At 41.8% G+C, this 18,754-nt stretch overlaps 1 protein-coding gene across 6 annotated transcripts in view; it reads left to right on the top strand.

Moving 5' to 3' along the window:
- Positions 1–6,066: 6,066 nt before the first annotated feature.
- Positions 6,067–18,754, top strand: part of RNF152 (ring finger protein 152) — a 54,456-nt gene continuing 41,768 nt past the window's right edge. Inside the window, exons 1-2 of one of the 6 annotated variants that reach the window (XR_013545150.1) lie at positions 6,067–6,208; positions 7,847–7,980. The gene's annotated coding sequence lies outside the window, so the exon portion shown is untranslated. Of the gene's footprint in view, positions 6,388–6,711; positions 6,923–7,220; positions 7,362–7,846; positions 7,981–18,754 lie in introns of those variants that run through there. The other 5 variants (XR_013545154.1, XR_013545153.1, XR_013545151.1 and 2 more) reach the window with 5 other exon arrangements.

Here is an 18,754-nt window from a genome sequence, read left to right as displayed (position 1 = left end):
ATGCATAAAATGTTTCAGGAAGGCCCACATAAGTGTCTCAGCCACTTCTGTTGAATTTTGCAGTTAGTTACCACCCAGCCACTGGCCAGGCTGGGTGGAATTCTCAGACTGTATGATCAGACGGAGCCATGGCTTAGGATAAGGTCTGGTGCAAGCTGTTTTCTGGAGATTGGACAGTGTACATGAAATAATGAATCAGCCTGACCCTGCTCTGTGCACAGTCTGCACCTTTTTGGTACAGAGGCAGACCTACTTTTTTGGGGGGGGGGAGCTGGGCTGAATTGATTCTGTCCTCACCGAAGGGTCGCCTTAAACGAAATCACTCCCAGCAAAGCAACATTTTCCAGTGTGATCAAGCACCATCCTATATCTCTGTCTGACCACACCCTGTGTGAGGAAGAGTAGATGTGTGGGTGAAAGGGCCCAGCACTCACCCAAGTACTGTAAACTGTCAGCATATGGCCTCGGACCCCTCCACCCCTTTGGAAGCAAAAGTTAGGGTTCTTTATCATTCTAATGGCTAAGAAGAGAAATAATAGAAAGCTATGAGTTTGCTTGATTTCTTTTATAACCTGGGGCCAATTCTCACAGCATGGCCTCTACATGAAAACTCCTGGAAACTCTTCTATACAGTCAGTTGTGCAGGGTTATAAATTGTAAGAACAACTCATCATATGGATTGGACATGCACACAAATCAGAATGTGTTCAGGGTGAACCAGGATAAATGATCTTGTAAACAGGCCTCATTGAGGCCGCTGTAAACATCCATCAGCTGCTTTAGAATGCATTCTCAGCAACCTAAACAGTGACTGTAACCTCAATAAAACCAACATCTCATGTTGCTTTCTGAAATAGTTTGATTTTATGAAATTACATAAATATTTGGTGGGAGATGCTGGAGCATACTGGATAGCCCGCTTCAAATTCTGTACTCCTACTTTTTATAGCTAAAATCCCTATGTGTAACATGTGTCACTTAACAACAGCAACAACATTCTGCTTTCACACCAGTACAACTCTTGATTGTCCATTCTGTGTTTTACTTTCGTTCTTGGGGGAAAAATATGTATTGCATACAATCTGTCATGAGAAGAGGGAAATTTTTTGGTTCTGAGAACCTTTGATTGCTATAACAAGAGCTTTTCCACTAACCCTTAACAGCAGCAATATCCTGGGACTGAGCATAGTCAAAATGGAACAACCATTTAAAGGTTCAATGTGGTTGCACTTGAAAGGGTCACTCTGTAGGAAGTGATCTCTCTTAAAGTAACTCCTCTGTCTGCCAGGAAATCTTTTCAGCCTGCCCCCTCCCCCCAGTAGAAGTCCTATAGCTAGACCAAAAAGGTCCAGCTTGGGCACAGATTGGGGTTGGGCTGCAGTGCAATTCTCCACCCACTTTGTGACAGACAAGAAATAACTCACACTGGACTGCGCCACAAGCAATCCAAAATGCAATATTTCCCCCTCGTACAATCAGTCCCAAACACAACATAATAAATTGAGCAGAAGGTGTTTTAATTTTAGTAGACGAAGAAGTAACTTAATGTCGTAATATCCAGTATCCTATTGTGTTACATAATCATGAAAGGCCAACAATGTAAGAGTAATAGCTTGCCACTAGACAGACAGACAGACAGACAGACAGACAGAGTGGTGCCTCGCTTAGCGATTGCTTCGTTTAACGATGAAATCGCTTAGTGATGACTTTTTCGGAGCGATCTTGTGCTCCGTTTAATGATGGTTCCTATGGGCGATTTTCACATAGCGATGTTTGGGACCATGCTTCGCATAGCGATGACAGTTTGGGTCCCCCTGTTTCGCTTAATGATGGTTTTGACAGCCTCATGTTGGCTGTTTTTTAAATGTTTAAAATTGTTTAGAATGCTTGAAATCATAACTGCACTTAATAAACCCTTTGTTAAACTAATTTGACTTTGTTCCGACTCTTTTTAAATTTGTTGTAATTTTTCCCCCCATTGAGATGCATTGAATAGGTTTCAATGCATTTCTATGGGAAACCGTGTTTCGCTTAGCGATGAAATCGCTTAACAGCGATTTTTTGGGAACCAATTATCATAGTTAAGCGAGGCACCACTGTAGGTAGGTAGGTAGGTAGGTAGGTAGGTAGGTAGGTAGGTAGGTAGGTAGGTAGGTAGGTAGGTAGGTAGGTAGATAGATAGATAGATAGATAGATAGATAGATAGATAGATAGATAGATAGATAGATAGATAGATAGATAGATAGATAGATAGATAGATAGATAGATAGATAGTATTCACAACATTCTGTCATACTTCCTGTTGCATGCCGAGACTCTGATTGTGTGACTGATCACACAAGAGGGGGGCTGCCAGAGGTCCCTCACATTCAGACCAGGATATTAACCAATATTTTCAAAAGGCTGTCTTATTTTAAAAAGTGCAGCTGATGGTACAAGGAGTCAGTTTAGATTATGGCTGAACAAGAAGGATTTTAAAAAATCAACTTATCTTAGATGATGTCAAAATAACATATTTATATTCTACAAAATGCACTTTAACATACCTATTTACAACACACATTTATTCCAAAAAGAGATATGTGTTTTAATATGAAGTGGTGATTATTGTTTTAACATTACTCTAAACATGTCCAGAACTCTGAGATAATTTTTAATCACAAAATCCCACTTGCATAAATCTCCCCTAGACTTATAAACTTACAAATCCAAGGCAGCTTATTTCTACATAAATCATCTGGAACTTTGGGACAGCAAAACTAACCATGTACAGAGCAGAGCTTAAGTCCAAGGAATAGAATGGACTTAATATTATAGACCTTTTGGACCACTGCTAGAGTAAAGAAATATTAGCATTCCTCCCTTATTTAACACAACAGACTGTTTCAGGATACAATAGAGAAAATTGTGGCATGTTTAGGACTGACATGTTTTGATGTGAGCTTTTCTGGACATTAATTGACCTCTTCAGTTGTATCATAATCTGAAAAAGTGAGCTACTGCCAGGAGTTCATCAAAGATTATATCAAACAAAATGTGTTCGTCTTTGAGCGGCCACATGGCTCTTCTTTTTTTGTTACTAAAGATTGCAGACTAGCATAGCTATGTCCTGAAAAATACTGTGCAAATGGAGGAATCAGGCAAAAAAGAAATTAACCCCAGCAAGTTTGTGGGGAGAAAATGGGCAATACCTGTCAAATTGTTGAAGGTCATCTGTCAAAGTTTAAAGTCCTATAAATAAATCATTCAGTGACATTCTATCTAAAGATCAGCACAGATTATCTTCAAACTGACCTCTCCAACATAGCCAAGTTTCAGATCAATCCATGAACCCACTGTCAGACTATAAACTGTGGAAACTAGTTTCCCCAGTTTCTGGTTATATAATAGCAAAATGTGATTTTTTCCCAACTCAGTTTTAACGTAAGGCCACAACTATGACCCTGTAATTACAGATCACAGTCTTGCTTTTGGGGTGGCGGCGGCTCAGAGTGAGTTAAACATAACAATTGCAAATAGTAATTCTTAATATGTTTTGGAATGTTTGACATACTTGAAGAACAATAGTCAGTAAAATTATATTACTTATTTGTGTGTGTGTTCTATGCTGTCAAGTCAGAACCAAGTTTCAGTGCCCCTAATAGGGCTTTCAAGGTAAACGAGACATAAAAGGAGTGGTTTTACCAGTTCCATACTCCGAGTAAGTTTCCACGTCCATGTGGAGATTCAAACCGTTCTCCAGAGTCCTAGTCTGTCATTCTATCCTCTGTATCCTTACAGCATGCACAGCCTCAAATGTTTAAATTTTTTATTTAAAAAACCCGAGTCACCAGGAGGTGTGAGGAGCTTTTTCAGTCACATTTCAAAAAGAGATTAAGCTCCGCTTTTTAGAAAGGGTTTCATTACCATTTAGTTCCCCATTTACAGCACATAAGGACTTATTTGCATAATAGAAATATGTAAATTTGCCTCTTGGGGCAAAACCTTTCCCCTGTAACCTCACCATTTGGGAGGGCAAGCCCTCAAATGGTGCCTTTGTTCTTCTGAGATGCCCACCCCCTATTGAAGCAAATTATGACAAGGTAACTACTTCAAAGGCACAAACAGATATGCACACACAGAATTACCATATTTTCCATGTATAAGAGTATACTTTTGTCTAAAATCTTTAGACTAAAAATTGAGGGTCGCCTTATTCACGGAAGTAAGCTAAGGTAAAGGTAAAGGTTCCCCTTGACAATTTTTGTCCAGTCGTGTTCGACCCTAGGGGGCGGCGCTCATCCCGCTCTTCAAGCCATAGAGCCAACGTTTTGTCCGAAGACAATCTTTCCGTGGTCACATGGCCAGTGTGATTTAGACACGGAACGCTGTTTACCTTCCCACCGAGGTGGTCCCTATTTATCTACTCGTATTTGCATGCTTTCGAACCGCTAGGTTGGCGGGAGCTGGGACAAGCGACGGGTGCTCATTCCGTTGCGTGGATTCGATCTTACGACTGCCGGATCTTCTGACCCTGCAGCACAGGCTTCTGGGGTTTAGCCCACAGCGCCACCACGTGAGAGAACAAAAACAAGTGGAGGGGAAAGCAGGGATCAAAGCGATCCTGCAGCACTTTGATCCCTTTCCCCCCTACACTTGCTAAGCCCCACTTAGATTTCTTAATTTTGGATTAGAAAAGTGGGGGGGGGATCTTATACATGGAGGTGTCTTATACACGGAAAAATACGGTAAACTGCAACAACTAGCCCATGATAAGATTTTGAACAGTGAAGCAAAGGGCACAGTCTATTTTACTGTACGTTGAGATTAATGTTTTCCTACAGATTATGCTCATGGCAGGGACTGTACTGAAAACAGGTTCATAATGGCAAGTAGCCACTGCCTCAGAATCAAAACTACATGATTCCTGCCTTGTTGAGAATTTCTGTGTCTCCTCCTGAATGATGGTGGGCTACAGAGATTCTTTACAGGATAGTGTCAGGGTATCTGAAATGCTGCAGGCAGCTGCTTTTTTCCAGCCTGTAGGTAAAGCAATGGGGAGAGTGTCACTTGTTGACTCTCAGACTGCGGGTGGAGCTCATAAAAAATGGTGGCAGTGGGGAGGTCAGCAGCTCCAACTGGAGACCAGTGAAGTGTTTTGAGAGCAGAATGCTGTAAGAAAGATGATTTTTCCAAAACATTGGCATCAGGCACCAGTGCTTCATTTGTAAACTTGGCACAGGGTGATGATGCCTTGTACTCATGCATGCACAGGGTTGCTCTCCTTTATTTTCGTTAATGTTCCTTAAGAGGATGCAGCTTCCAAAGACAGCAGCTTTCCTGCTATGCCTCCAAACCACAAGGGTAAAACAGTGATGGGGCATTGCCTATTGAACGTCTGCCTGTTTTACAACTGAACTGTGGGGTGTCTGCAAAAAAATTAAGTAAGGACTCGTTTGGATAAAGTTTAGTCCCATTTAGAGCAGGCCCACTGAAATCCATGGGATTTCATCACGATTAACAATTCATGGACCGATTTCCGCGAGTCTGTTCCACGCGCGAGTTAAGGCTGCATCCAACTCAGCACGCTTTAATTTATTGGGGCCGTTTATAATCATCCGTCGTTAGTAAACTGCAGATTGTCCTTTTTCGCAGTCACTACCATCTTCCCCATAATACCATATAGCCCTGTGCATACATTTATTCGTGTATGGGTCTGTACGACGGAGGAGAATAATACTGCATGCCTCTGGAGGAGTAGACCCTACCTGCCCAAAAGCTTATGTTAACGCAAATAAATCTGCTCGTGCTTCACGGTGCCAGTTCACCAGACCCCCGCCTCTGAAAAAAAAAAGGCCCCTGCCTCCTTGGACTAGGTCGCAGGCTGCACGGCCGCCTCGAGACCTGGGCGGAAATGGCGGGAAACAGCAGCCGAGGTCTGTGCGCGTGGGGGGGGGGGGAGACCTGGAGACGAAAGGTAAGGCGGAGAGGTGCGGAAAAGCGAACCGTTCTCTCAGCCAGGGGGCGGGGCTGAAGGCCGGGGGCGGGGCTTCCTGGCCCCGCCTCCCGCCGCTCGCCTAACATTTCGAGCCTTTTTTTCTCCCCCCCCTCCTCCCCGCCCCCAAACAAACCCGCGCTCTCTCTCGTCCTTCTTCAATGTGTGCGCCGAGGGTGGTTCAGGCAAAGGCTGCAGGGGACGCTTGTGGGGCTGGAGTCGTGCAAGGGAGAGGTGTGTGCTTTCTTTTTTTTCCATGAGAAACAAAACCAGGGAAAAGGGGCGGGAGGGCGAAAGGAGCCTCGAGGTCGGAGCTTGCAAGCCGGCTTGCTTTGGTAATAGGAGGTAGTGTTTTGTTTTGTTTTTTATTGGGGTAACGTATAGTATCCATCCGTCCACGCAGCAGCCGGCCAGTGAGTATGCCGTGTGCGCCCCGTAACCCTTTAGCCTCTGTATCCAAACTGTTGAATGTCCTTCCTGTGCTGTAGGGTCTTGAGAAGCGGCATCGGACGGGGTAAGGGGACTGCTGTTGGGGAATTGATCGTACGCTGTGTCTGATACCAGGTTTTCATTAAAATGTAGGGTGGGGACTGTAAACCTGCCTGATCTGTGTGCTTCCACCTCTCTGGCTTTTGTGTGCGTGTGTCTCCTAGGCTTGATTTTGCAGGGAGAGGGGAGTGTGAGAGTGGTGGAGGTGGGGGGGGGGGGAGAAGGAGGAAAGAAGCCGCCTGCGACGAAGTACCGAAGAGGAGGCATATAAAAGATGTTGCATCGAGGCTGTAAACTGGGGAGGAGGGCTGGGAAAAGGGGTTGAGCACTGGCAAGACCGTGTGCGCGCGTTGATGTGGTGAGGGATGTCCTTAAATGCCTCCTCGAGCTTCGGCCAAATCTGTGAAAGAACAATCCTCCACCTCCATCCACCCTGCTCATTCTCTGGCAGCGAGGACGGTAGTATACATCTCTTCTCTCCCCCACCCCCCGGCGTAAGAAATCACTCCCAGCTTGTAAAGAAAGCGGGGGGGGGGGGGGGAAGAGAAGAGGTGCTGCTGCTGGTGGTGATGATGCCTGTAAACCAACCAGCTGCAGATTTGGGGGTGGGGTGGGGGTTGGTGTAGTGTGTTTTCTTTTGTACCTCCAGCATGGATTTCCCATTCTCCCCCCCCCCCCGTCTCTTCGAGGGGGGGAGGAGGGGGGTCAGGAGAAGAAGAGACAGATGTTGAGGTCTTTTCATTTGGCCGATTGTGCTTGACAGGGGTGAAGTGATCGCAGGAAGGGCAAGGCGAAAGAGCAAGGAGCTTGAGGGGTAGAGATGAGCATTGCGGGTTGCCAAAAAAAAAAAAAAAGAAGTGAGAGAAGGGGTTTGCATGTTTCCTCATGGTTAGGAGGGGTAAGGCTTTTGTTTTTTTTTACAAACCACACTTTTTGGTTCAGCTTCCTTTCTTCTTTTTTAAAGAAAGCTTGTGGTTAGCTTGCAAAAGAGTAGAGGTGAGAATAACACAGCATCTGATTATGCAAGTTGATTGGTGGCTGTATTTATATATAGCTGCATCTAGACAACTATATTCCATCCACATCAACTCTAATCTGTAATAGCTACAGGGTGTCTGTTTCTCTCACTGGCATGGGGGGTTTGTATTGCTAAAGGATAGGCAGTTTCCTAAGAGAGTGACACTGAGATAGGGGAACATACATGAGAAACTTGCATGTTCTTTAAATGGAGGGATTTGCAATCGTGCAATAACATATACCCTGTCAGTCGCTCCCCGCCATCTCCAATTAGTGTGCATTTCCCAGCAAAAAAGTATACAGTACTTTGATTTCCTAATTTGCTGCTGCTGCTGTCTAACCCTGGCTTCCTGTAATTCACTGCAGGCAGAACAAAGCTCTGTCACAACTGTGCTTCCTGGTTGTCGCCTCCTGCCTGCAAGCGGCTGAACGTCGTCGTCCCCCCCCTTCGTATCATCATCATGCAGAAGGGGATGAGCCAGACACAATGAGAGATTCAGGTAATTCCACCAAAAATATGTTCCAATATCTGTTGCTGTGTTAGTGCTGCTATCTCTGCCTTGCATGGACATCTTGTTGAACTCGATTTTATGTCTGTGGTTGCATCACCATTGATTTTTAAGTGAGCGACGCCGAGTCCTCTAGTTCATTAACACACACATAAATGAAGTAGAGACTGGTCTCTTATTCGTTTAAAATGCCTGCCAACAGAGGCAAACATGCAGCAATTTGACGGATGCTAGGGGCTAATGCATTTTTTTTCCAGCTGTGACTAGAGCAAAATAAATAAGCAATTAGAACAACTTTAATTTTTTCTTTGTGGTCCATCTATTTATGGCAATACATTCTGTTTTTGTTAAAAAAGGGGGAAAACAGACCCTCCCTGGTTAAATAAAACGATATATAATGAAATCAAATAGGGTTTGAAAATGTAAACTAATGATAATAGCTATATTGTTTGTTCCAACAGGCAGGTCACTGAAGTGACTTTTTTGGGGGGGAACCAATTAATTGTTTGAGTGGAATATGTTTGAAACCGGTGAAAGATTTGAATGCAGTAAAGTTGCTGAGGCTGTGAGGGTTGGGTAGAAAAGGGTGTGTGCAAAGGAAATACAGAAAAGGGCTGGTTTTTTCATTGTTTATTAAACTCAAAATGCCTTCAATTCATGAGTTTATTTCATCCATGCCTTGGCAAATTGTAACAGCATGTTATTTGTCTTTGCCCTTCTTCAAAGTGAATGGTCTCCTTTTGATAGGCTTATGCTCATGGCCTCTTGAATTATTCCTTTGGTTTGATATAGTGGTAGGAAAGATTATTATCAAATCTCCTTTCATTGCTTTTCTTAAAATAGTTTTCTTGTCATTGAATGTATGCATTTGTTTGAGTTTGCTTGCATCTTTTTAACCACTGCTGTCTTAACAGGAACCTTTTAATAGGAAGAACAGGGGAATTTTATAATAGTTTTCATTGTCTCTCATTCTTAAGGTGGTAACTAGACCTGGATCTGTGCAAAACATATAGGAGGGGGAGCCCCTCCAAGATTTCACCCCTCCTTCCATGCTCCGTTTCCCACCTTGTGCCTTCATTTGCAATAAAATTAAAGGGGGGGGGGGGGAGAGAGCTCAGCTAAGTGGATAATTCCTAACAGCTGCCGCTTTTCCAAGGTGACATTTCTACAGCTGTCAAGGAAAGCAGGGGAAATGAAAAACTTCGGGGGCACTTTCCAGAGTACTGCTCTTGCACAGACGGCATTAAGATACATAGGACTTCAGTGACAATTGCTCTTTATAGATTATATGCTCCAAATCTGAAAGGGTTTGGGCCACATTAGGGAAAACGGGGAAATAATTCTCAATTCAGCCTTTTGAAAAAAGTGACCTCTCTCTCTCTCTCTCTCTCTCTCTCTCTCTCTCTCTCTCTCTAGCTAGCTAGCTAGCTAGCTAGCTAGCTAGCTAGATAGATAGATAGATAGATAGATAGATAGATAGATAGATAGATAGATAGATAGATAGATAGATAGATAGATAGATAGATACAAGATAGTAGAAATGTATAGGTATGAATATATTTTATCAGGAATCCAAAACTTGGTGAACCTTGGTATTTATATATCAGTGCTTGCTGTCTCTGTTGAAATCTGTGAATTTCTTGTAGTTCAGCTATTTCGTTTTCTCCCCTTGACTCCTCCCTGCCCCCGGCCATGAATTCTAACAGTTTCAATTAGTTGGCTAAGTCAGCGTTTTCCAATGTCTCTTTGAGTTTGGGATATTCACAAGAGCTTGTCCACATCACCAAATTGTAGACAGCCTTATAATACATAAATGAATTGGACATTTTGGTAAGATTATCAGACTTGGTTCCTTTTAACTGTGTGTTTGTATAAATCACAAGGCCAAAGGTTGTCCTGTGATTGTTCCCCTTCATTGTCAATGAAATGTTTTTCATTAACATTAATGGTATTAAGGGTCACCAGTGCATGTGATGGAGCAACTTTGCTGAAGCTGACTCTGATCTGGTTCTTCATTGGGATCTGGATGGGGGAAAACATTCAGGAACCTGATATATAAGTTCAGGGGAGGAAAGGCAGGATATAAATAGGTTGAGTACATTTTAGAATAGATAAGAACTGTCGAAGATGTATCTTAAACTTAATATGGGTGGATGGGGGAAGTCCTGTTCATAGTATAAACTGATTTCTGCTTGTTTCTCCCAGGAAAACAAAGTACCCTGCTGCAATTCTCAGGGGTGCATTCCTGCACCAACCAGCATGTGCATATATGTCTCCCCTGAGAATCAGAGCAGTGGCACTTTGTTTACCAGGAAGGAACTGACAGAAAGGTATTACTTTGCTTGAGCTACAAACAGGATTTCAGCTCAGCACTAAGACATAGTCTGCATTTTCACATAACGCTAAACCATAGTTTACTGTTACAAATGTAAACGGCGGCAAATCACTTCTCCCTCCCTTCTCTTGTTTTGAGTGAGATGACGTTGGATGTTTCTGTTTCCATTTCAGAGTAACCGTAGTGTAGTGTTGGACTGAAATTGCAAACTGGTTGTTGGGACAAGGTGGCTTTATTCCTCATGGTTTGAAGTTGACTTTTTCAATAAATTAAGATAGCCACCAAAGGCATGGAGAAATTTGAGGCTCACTGTTAATCATACGGCCAATGCTAAGCTACCATTTAGTTTAGTTTGGAGTTATGAGCAAAAAAAGTCCTTACTAGGTTTTCTGCCTCTTGACTAACTTGGTTTCAGCTCATGTAGAATATCCTGGTTTAGCTCTCTAACATATGAGATATCTCTTTGCAACTGACTGTTTAGCTTCTGTGTGAGGACTAAAGTTATCGTAGCAAGAGTATCCCTTAATGTTGCTTTTCTCATGGAATTTGTGTGGTTATCTCATGTGATAGGATGTGATTGGAGACACAGGTTTCCTAGCCTTGGTTTTACCTTTTAATACTAATAGGAAGCTTTGTTTTCCAGGAAACAGCAGATAATTGTAAACTAGATAAAATACCATAAATATATGTAGGAGCTACTGTACACTGCTAGTCTGCCAATTTCAGTACACAAAGACCACACGAGATTCTCAGAAATAATTGGGGCCACCTTCATTCCTTCAGGAGAAAAATGGGATGTAAATATTTTATACAAAATAAATGATAAAGGTGAAAGTGAGAAGGAAGCGAGCCATTTATTGAGACCCCCCCCCCCGGCCACCATTTCATTGTAAGTGCCAACAGTCTGATCAAGGCATATGTGAGTACAGTATAGGAAACAAGGCTGTACAGATAAACATAGACAAGCTCTGCAGTGACCCAACATACTCAAAGGGTCTATTTGGGTTCCCTCTCTTCTGCCTGATTTCGCTTCCATGGTATCTTTAGAATGTAGCACAGCTTCTACTTAGACACTATTGTGTATGCATGTGCATTGTAGTGCTTCATAGAACTAGAAGATACAGATGGCACATTCTCTGTATATATCTGGAACTTAAACGGCAGCAAGTGAAGGTGCCCTGGGTAGGAAATCTTCCCTATGTTCTCTGGAAGTGTATTTTGTACATCTATCATATTTTATCTAGTTTACAGTTATCTGTTATTTCCTGAATAAAAGCTCCCTATTAATATTAAAAGGCTGAACCAAGGTTGGGAAACCTGTGCCTCCAACCACATCCTATTGCATGAGACAGCCATACAAATTCTATGAGAAAGAGCATGTGTTAAACTGCACCACCTTTTCCAAATTTTGCCATCCTAATTGTCAGAGAGGGCAGCCATTCTTTGTGTCTTGACCCTTTTGAAGGAGGGCCCACTCTGAGGTGTAGCAGGTTTTATGAAGATTTCCCAATCAATTTTTTCTCTGCCTCTGGTGGTGAGATGCATTTGAGATGACTAATTTGTTGTCCTTCAGGTATATTTGGCCTCTGACACAATTTATCTGTCCCTAGGAGGCCCTGATATTTTTCAAAGCCTGCCCAGAGTCTCATTCACAGGTGAACGTCAAAAACATTTTCAAGTAGTGAAAAATAAGGTGGCTTCATAGTTTGATGTCACATTTCTCTCTTGGAATCTATGTGTCATTTTCAGGATGTGCCTAAATGCCAAAACAGTGAGGGCCTTATTGCTAGTTGGCTTCAGCTTGACCATATGAGTCTGTAAAACTGCTGTTCCCAACCTTTTTGGCATCCATTCCCCTTTTGCATTTTTTTTTTGCCAACCTTATGTCTCCCCAGCTCTCTGTTACCAGTATTCAAAACTCTTTTAACAAACAAATAAAATAAAAACTAAAGAAATGCAGATATATAATAAAATAATTTTATATTAAAAATAAGAACAATAGGTTTTTATTAAGAAATACTGAATTCTGGTAAAGGTGTCTGTCACAGAAATTTCTTTACGCTGGCAACAATATATAAATCTATATGTAAATGTATAGTTTCATTCCCTTTCCTTAGAAATTTCTTCACACTCCTCAGTCACTTGGTGTAATAAAATACATCTCTGGATCGTATCTGAGAAGAGGGACCCTTGAGCTTACAGATATTGATAACCCTTAGCTTAAGCTCTGGCCACACAGTTTGCTTAAATTGGTGATGTTCTATTGAAGAAGGTCTCTGCACTGGTTGCTTAAAATGGCATGAGTTAGAGGAGTGGTTCCCAACCTTGGATGACCCAGGTATTCTTGAGCAACAATTCCCAGAAACCTTCACCACCACCTGTGGTAGCTAGGGTTTATGAGAATTGTGGTCCAAGAACACTTGGGTTACCCAGGGTTGGAAACCACTGTTGGTGTGAGGTGGGGATATTTCATGAAGCCAGATCAAATTTACTGGCTAGCATATTTCTCATGGAGCAGAAATTATAGGCATTCCTGCCCTATTGTGTTTAGTTTTCATTTTTAGTAGTTGCATCATATTATTTTGTTTGCTAAGATCAAGAGAGTGTTTTCTCTATGTCCTGCCTTTGTTGGGTGGATGGTTGATAGCAATAAGATATAAGATCTGGCACCGCAGTGTTGTAGAATACCTTATACCATGGCATAAGATTATGTTTAATCTGTATTTTAATTAGATTTAATGACATTGTGGTTTTAAATTGCTGAAATCTGTCCTGAGCAGCAGAGGGTAAAACTTACATCTTCAAATAAATAAATCAATAAATATGTAATTGCAATTTAGACCAGCTATTACTCAGATTTTTTGAGGACTGAAGGTCATTTTCTCCAAATAGCCCAATTTTACTCTTGCTCTTGAAACAGTTAATGTTTATAAGGGTATAAAACCCACCACCACCTGTGGGAAACTTCTGTTTAAGGGTTGTAGCTGCATTCTGTTGCAGTGATGTGCATACACTCCTGGCAGGAAGCAGCAGCTGCCAGCAGGCAGAGTAACCCCTTATTCTGCCCTTTTGCTTAGAGGTAAGGCATAAGATCAAAGAATTATTTCAGCGAATCCTGGTTACAATTAGGTAACTGGTATCCTATCTGAATTCTTACAACATACTGTACTATGTAACTCATGCTAATAGTTAAAGAGCTCTCAGGGCGTTGCCTTTAGGCTCCGCTGGTTCGACATCCTGTGGTCACTCCTTTGTTCGAAGGCAATTAGACTTCCTTTGTTCCGTGATCACCTACATCTGGTGCCCAAACAGGGACATCAGAGACCTGACATCAACATCGCCCAAGGCATTCAAAGCAGCTCACCTCGCCCAGCTAGGGCTCCAAATGCCTCCTTGCATCCTCTTTTAGGATCCCTGTGAATATTTAGTTAAAAATGGGAATCACCCTTACACCGCTTCAAAAACAACATACTATGTAACTCATGCTAAGTCAATAAAAAGAGCTCTTAGGGTGTTGCCATTAGGCTCTGCTGGTTCGGATATCCGTGCTGTCGACTCCTTTGTTCTAAGGCAATTAGCCTTCTTTTGTTCTGTGATCACCTACAACCACCTTTCCTCTGAGGAAGAGATTCTTCATGTTTCCTTTTTTGAAATACATTTCCTAATCTAGGCTTGGTTTTTGTTTGTTTTTTTGCCCAAAAACGGGGAAGGCCCAAGCAGTGACACACGAGCCTCTGAGCCAGATAAGTCCACCATATTTCTGTGAAAGAGCGAGTGAGAGGACAGAGGGCCACACAGCCATTCACTGATAGACAGCAAAGATGGGGTAGGAGACAAGGCCATAGCAATGAGCCATTCAAAAAAAACTGTGATATTTGGGGCCCTGGAAGGTTGTGTCACAGTTCTCTCGTAGGATACCAAGGTGCTCCAGAAATTAGGAAACATCTACACAGACAGACACTCGTTTGTACCTTTTCTCTCCTTCCTTATTTGTGAGGAGAAATTGACATGTCTGCAAGCTGTGGAGGCATGTCAGGACTCGGAAGGTTTCCAGGATCCGGTCTTGACAAATTCTGTCACAATACTCATGTCTGTTAGTTCTTGAGACCCACCACTTCTCAAGTAGTCCTTGCTACTGATTCAAAGTAGCTAAATTTCTATGTAAAAGTCCCCTTCAGGCTGTTGCAGTCAGTTGGGTCCCAGGCTGAAGCTTTGTCCTCTGATTTTTTTTCTTCTTGTTTTTACTTTTCAATCTGTGCAGATTTTGCCACTCTACCAAGAAATGATTCAGAAAGCCCTCCATGACTGATTCCAACCTAGAATTGTCTGTCTTGCTGATACCACATTTTCTAACTAGCAAGAGGCTTTGCAAACACCCTTCTACACGCTCTCTATGTCAAAGACCTAAAAAAGCAAATGCACTTGAGTCTCTGACCAAAATCCTTCCCACTTCTTAGTTATGCAAAAAGAGATTTTAAAAAACAGGCAGTGTTTTCCAAGTATTAGCTACAGTATTAGCTACTGTGGCTGTGGTGCAGAAATGACCTCTTTCAAATAATCCCTCACAATGCAGAGCTAGGTCTCTGCTTCACTAATCCTCCACAGTAACACCAATCTACCAGGTACAGTGGGTTGACTGATATAGTCCTAAGAATGAAAGTGTTGTGGAATAATCAAAGGTGGAACTGGAACGTACATTTAATTTGAAGCTGTTCTTTTACTTTAAAGCGAAAATGCAGCTGCAGCTGAGTATGTGACCTCATGCAGCCACTTAGGCACAAAGGGCAGGCCATTATATTTTGTTGCCTGAGGTGAAGGGCAAGGTGGTGCCTGCTTGATGTGCAAAGTTAATCAGATTGGCAGTTCAATCTTACCTTAGTGCTGACAACAGGACATTATCCACTGCCACACCTGAAGGCAGCTGGCCAGTTTGTTAAGGGTGTGGGGGCAGGGCAGGCAATATGACACTCAGCTTTGGCCTGCAACCACCATTTCCTGACATTTGAGGTGTGTGCCTCCCTCTGTTTAATGGTTGGTCTAGTTTTGCTAAGCACAGATGTGGGGACAACGTGAGGGAGAACACGTGAAAGGCTGATGACTGATTACCCAGAAGGAGAAAGGAGTTCATGACTGTGAAAACCCTCCCCTATGGGTCAATGAAGCAAGTAGAATGTTTGAAGTAAAGAAAAGCAGCTGAAGATGGAGTGAAAGGTGTACTCAGGCACTGAGATCTTTTTTTGTAGTAGATCTGCTTGGTAACTGACAAGAAATTGTTGCTGTGTGGACTGATTTTAAAGAAAACCAGTTTAAACCATTACTTTAGGACACAATCTAATGGGCAGTTGCATGGGAAGGAAGTGGGACTTAGTGTAAACATGCCTAGACTAGACTGTAAAAATAGAGTTAAATTAAAAGTCTTCTTCTTCTACATAAATAGGAACCACAAGGTAAAACTTGGTTTATTGTTTATACCTAATCGTATCTTTTAACAAGTTTGTGGTAATATAAGGTTTGTTGCCCGAGGATTCATTTTGAGTCAAGTTGCTATTAATATTGTAGTTGAAATTTTTTTATGCCACATTTTTTATTTTGAAAAACCACACACACCGTTTTTTCTATCCCCCTGATTTGTTGATGGGAAATTATTTTATATTTTGCAATGTCAGGTGCCCTTGTGTTAACCCCCTAAACTGTTATTAACAGTATTTATTTGGGAGCTCTTGAGTAATGCTGGTACTGTATGTTGCTTCTAAGAACTTGGCAAATGTTGACTCATACTGGGAGAACCAGCTTCGCTGAGGAAAATTAAGGTAAAGGATTCATGAATGGTGAAGAAAAACATGCTAGAAATAGTTCAATAAGAGGTGATTTCATTTCTTCTTTTATTATGGCAAGTTTTTTTTTTTAAAAGCCCAACACAGTAGGTTAAGTGTAAATCATTCCTGTTATTTCCCATGTTTAGGGGTCACTTACTGCTTATGCAGCCTAAAAGCCACCATTTGTGCGGAAGGAAATACTAAGCAGGGTATGCGGTCGAGTTTGCATAATTGTTGCAAATTAAAATACACTATGAAGGGAAAAAAGCTGAAATTGGGGGGAATTCCCCAAATTATCCATTGAGTACTGATTGGGTTTTAATTGCAGGATAATGTGGTCTGCCTGTTACATATCACTACCTTGCTCCTGGAAAGTGGTCTTTTTTTCTTTCAGGTAATCAAAGAGACATAAGGAATGAATGGGTGGGCAGGTAAACTAGAAAATTTTTCAGTGGCGCAGTAAATACTGTTGAGGGCACAGTCCCTAATCCTCAAGGTTCCTAAATATGGTATGTGGGTCTGCCCTTGATAACTGTCAGGAAGTAAAAACTGGTATGGCATGCGGTAGCTCACTGACTACTGTGGATAATTTGTTGTGAGCATAAAACTCAGAACATTGGGATCAGCTTTAGTTGCTGGGCAATTTCAGAGTCATCAGTACAGGGTGCTGTTGTTGTTTTAACACTCTTTCCTTTCAATGAAGAAACAACTTTCTTGCCTGTATGAGGTCACCTTTTTAGCAGTGTGTATTCTTGATGCCAGACTGTAAGCCTAGTTCTCACAGACAGAAGACAATTTAAACCTGTGTCTTTATCACTCTAGGCAAATACAGTATAGAGGGTTCGACTTTAAGGACCCCTGCATGTAGAATGTAAGTAGATTAGGGGGAAGGGCTGTGCCCTACTTGTCTTTTTTCCATCCTCATGTTCTTTATATGTGGAAATGCTTCCTTTTCTTTATTCATCTCCTCTCTGCCTTGCCTGTACTGGGGAAGACATAGTTTTACAGTACATTGGTTTCATTCATTGTCTTTGAAGACAGATTGTTTTGCTGCTCCAAATTTGCATGAAGTTCTTTTCTACTGAATAGAGTGAGAAGGTGGTCCATAGGTAACTGCAAAGACTTGCCACATGTACGAACATTTGGCGGCAGGACTTAAGTAATGTATATTATAGCCTGGCATTTCTACATATAGTAAGGGCCTGTTTGTGTGCCTTTGCAACAGACCTGCCTCTACAATTTTTTTTTAGCAGAGCTTGGAAAATTTACTTTTGTGGAATACAACTTTGATTAGCCATGATGACTGGGGAATTCTAGAAGTTGCCATCCACAAACCTGGTCCATATACTGCTAGATAGAACAAGCAGTCGGTCCTTTTTGTTATTTACTATTAGACTTACAAAATGACTAAAAACTAGCAAAGTTAAATAAAATTGTATTCTCGAAGGCTTCGAGCAAAAATTATGTTAGACTACACAGGGAAGTCATTGAAATCCATAAACACCAGCAGAGCTTCAAAAAAAGAGAGGAAAGCCTAGAGTGGTCAAAATGACTAGATAGGCGGGGTATAAATACAATAAATAAATAAATAATAATAAATAAATAAAACTTAACAAGGCTTGGCTCCCAGCACTGAAAAATACAGCCTGCAAAAGGTTAACGAACTCTACCCAGCCATAAGGACCAGGGATCATTGCACAAAAAAACCAACTAAAGATACCCATCAATCACAGTGACAGATAATCTCTCCCCCTTATCACAACAATACATCCACAACAAAAACATGCTGATCACCATCATCACCCTATCTTCTGAAAAGGACAAAAGCTGTTCCCACAGCTATAAATACTCAACTATCCAACAAACAGCAACAGAGCAGAGAATTCCTACTCCAGTCCTCTGAAGATGCCGGCCACAGAGACTGGTGAAACGTCCGGAAGAACAATCTTCAGAACATGGCCAAAGAGCCCAAAAAACCCACAACAACCATAAAATAAAATTGTAGTTAAATCCAAAGTATTCTGAACTAGAGACTTGAGAAAGGCAGGTGGAATCTCATAAGGAGTACTTTCACAAGTTCTGTGGCAAGAATAAAAGGGGCCATCTAATGAGATGGAAACAATCCAAAGCAATGCAAAAGTGCTCTCCTTATAGCATGAAAGTGGCCCTGTTTCATTCTTCAGATTTCATTTTTTGTACCCTGACAGAAAGCATGTTGTGCCTCAAATACAAATCTGTTCCCTGCCTCTTTGTCATATCTAGATTTTAGGGGATTTTGATCCAGAACCTTTCTTTCCCAAGAAGCAATGCACTGGGTAACTGTGATACCATTCCTAACTGTAACTGATATGTATGTATTTCAGAAGTGTCTCCTGAACAGCACCTGGGTGCTGAACACCCCTGGTCACCAATTCATTTGCTTTTTAATACCTAGCAAATAGGTAGTGAACATCTAGGCTGAGGCCTATCTAGGATACCTATAGGCATTCTGTAACATATTATGTTCTAATTAAATTTGTTGTGTCTACTGAGCTTACTGGTAATGAGAAGCTGCAGTGGCTGATTTGCTGCAACCTGTAGTATAAAGAAAATAAATGTTTAAAGTGTAAAAGCA

The sequence above is a fragment of the Pogona vitticeps genome, chromosome 4 (genome assembly GCF_051106095.1).
Source record: "Pogona vitticeps strain Pit_001003342236 chromosome 4, PviZW2.1, whole genome shotgun sequence".
Classification (NCBI taxonomy): domain Eukaryota; kingdom Metazoa; phylum Chordata; class Lepidosauria; order Squamata; family Agamidae; genus Pogona; species Pogona vitticeps.
The sequence above is the reverse complement of the archived record's forward strand: the minus strand, read 5'-3'. Positions and strand labels throughout refer to the sequence as shown.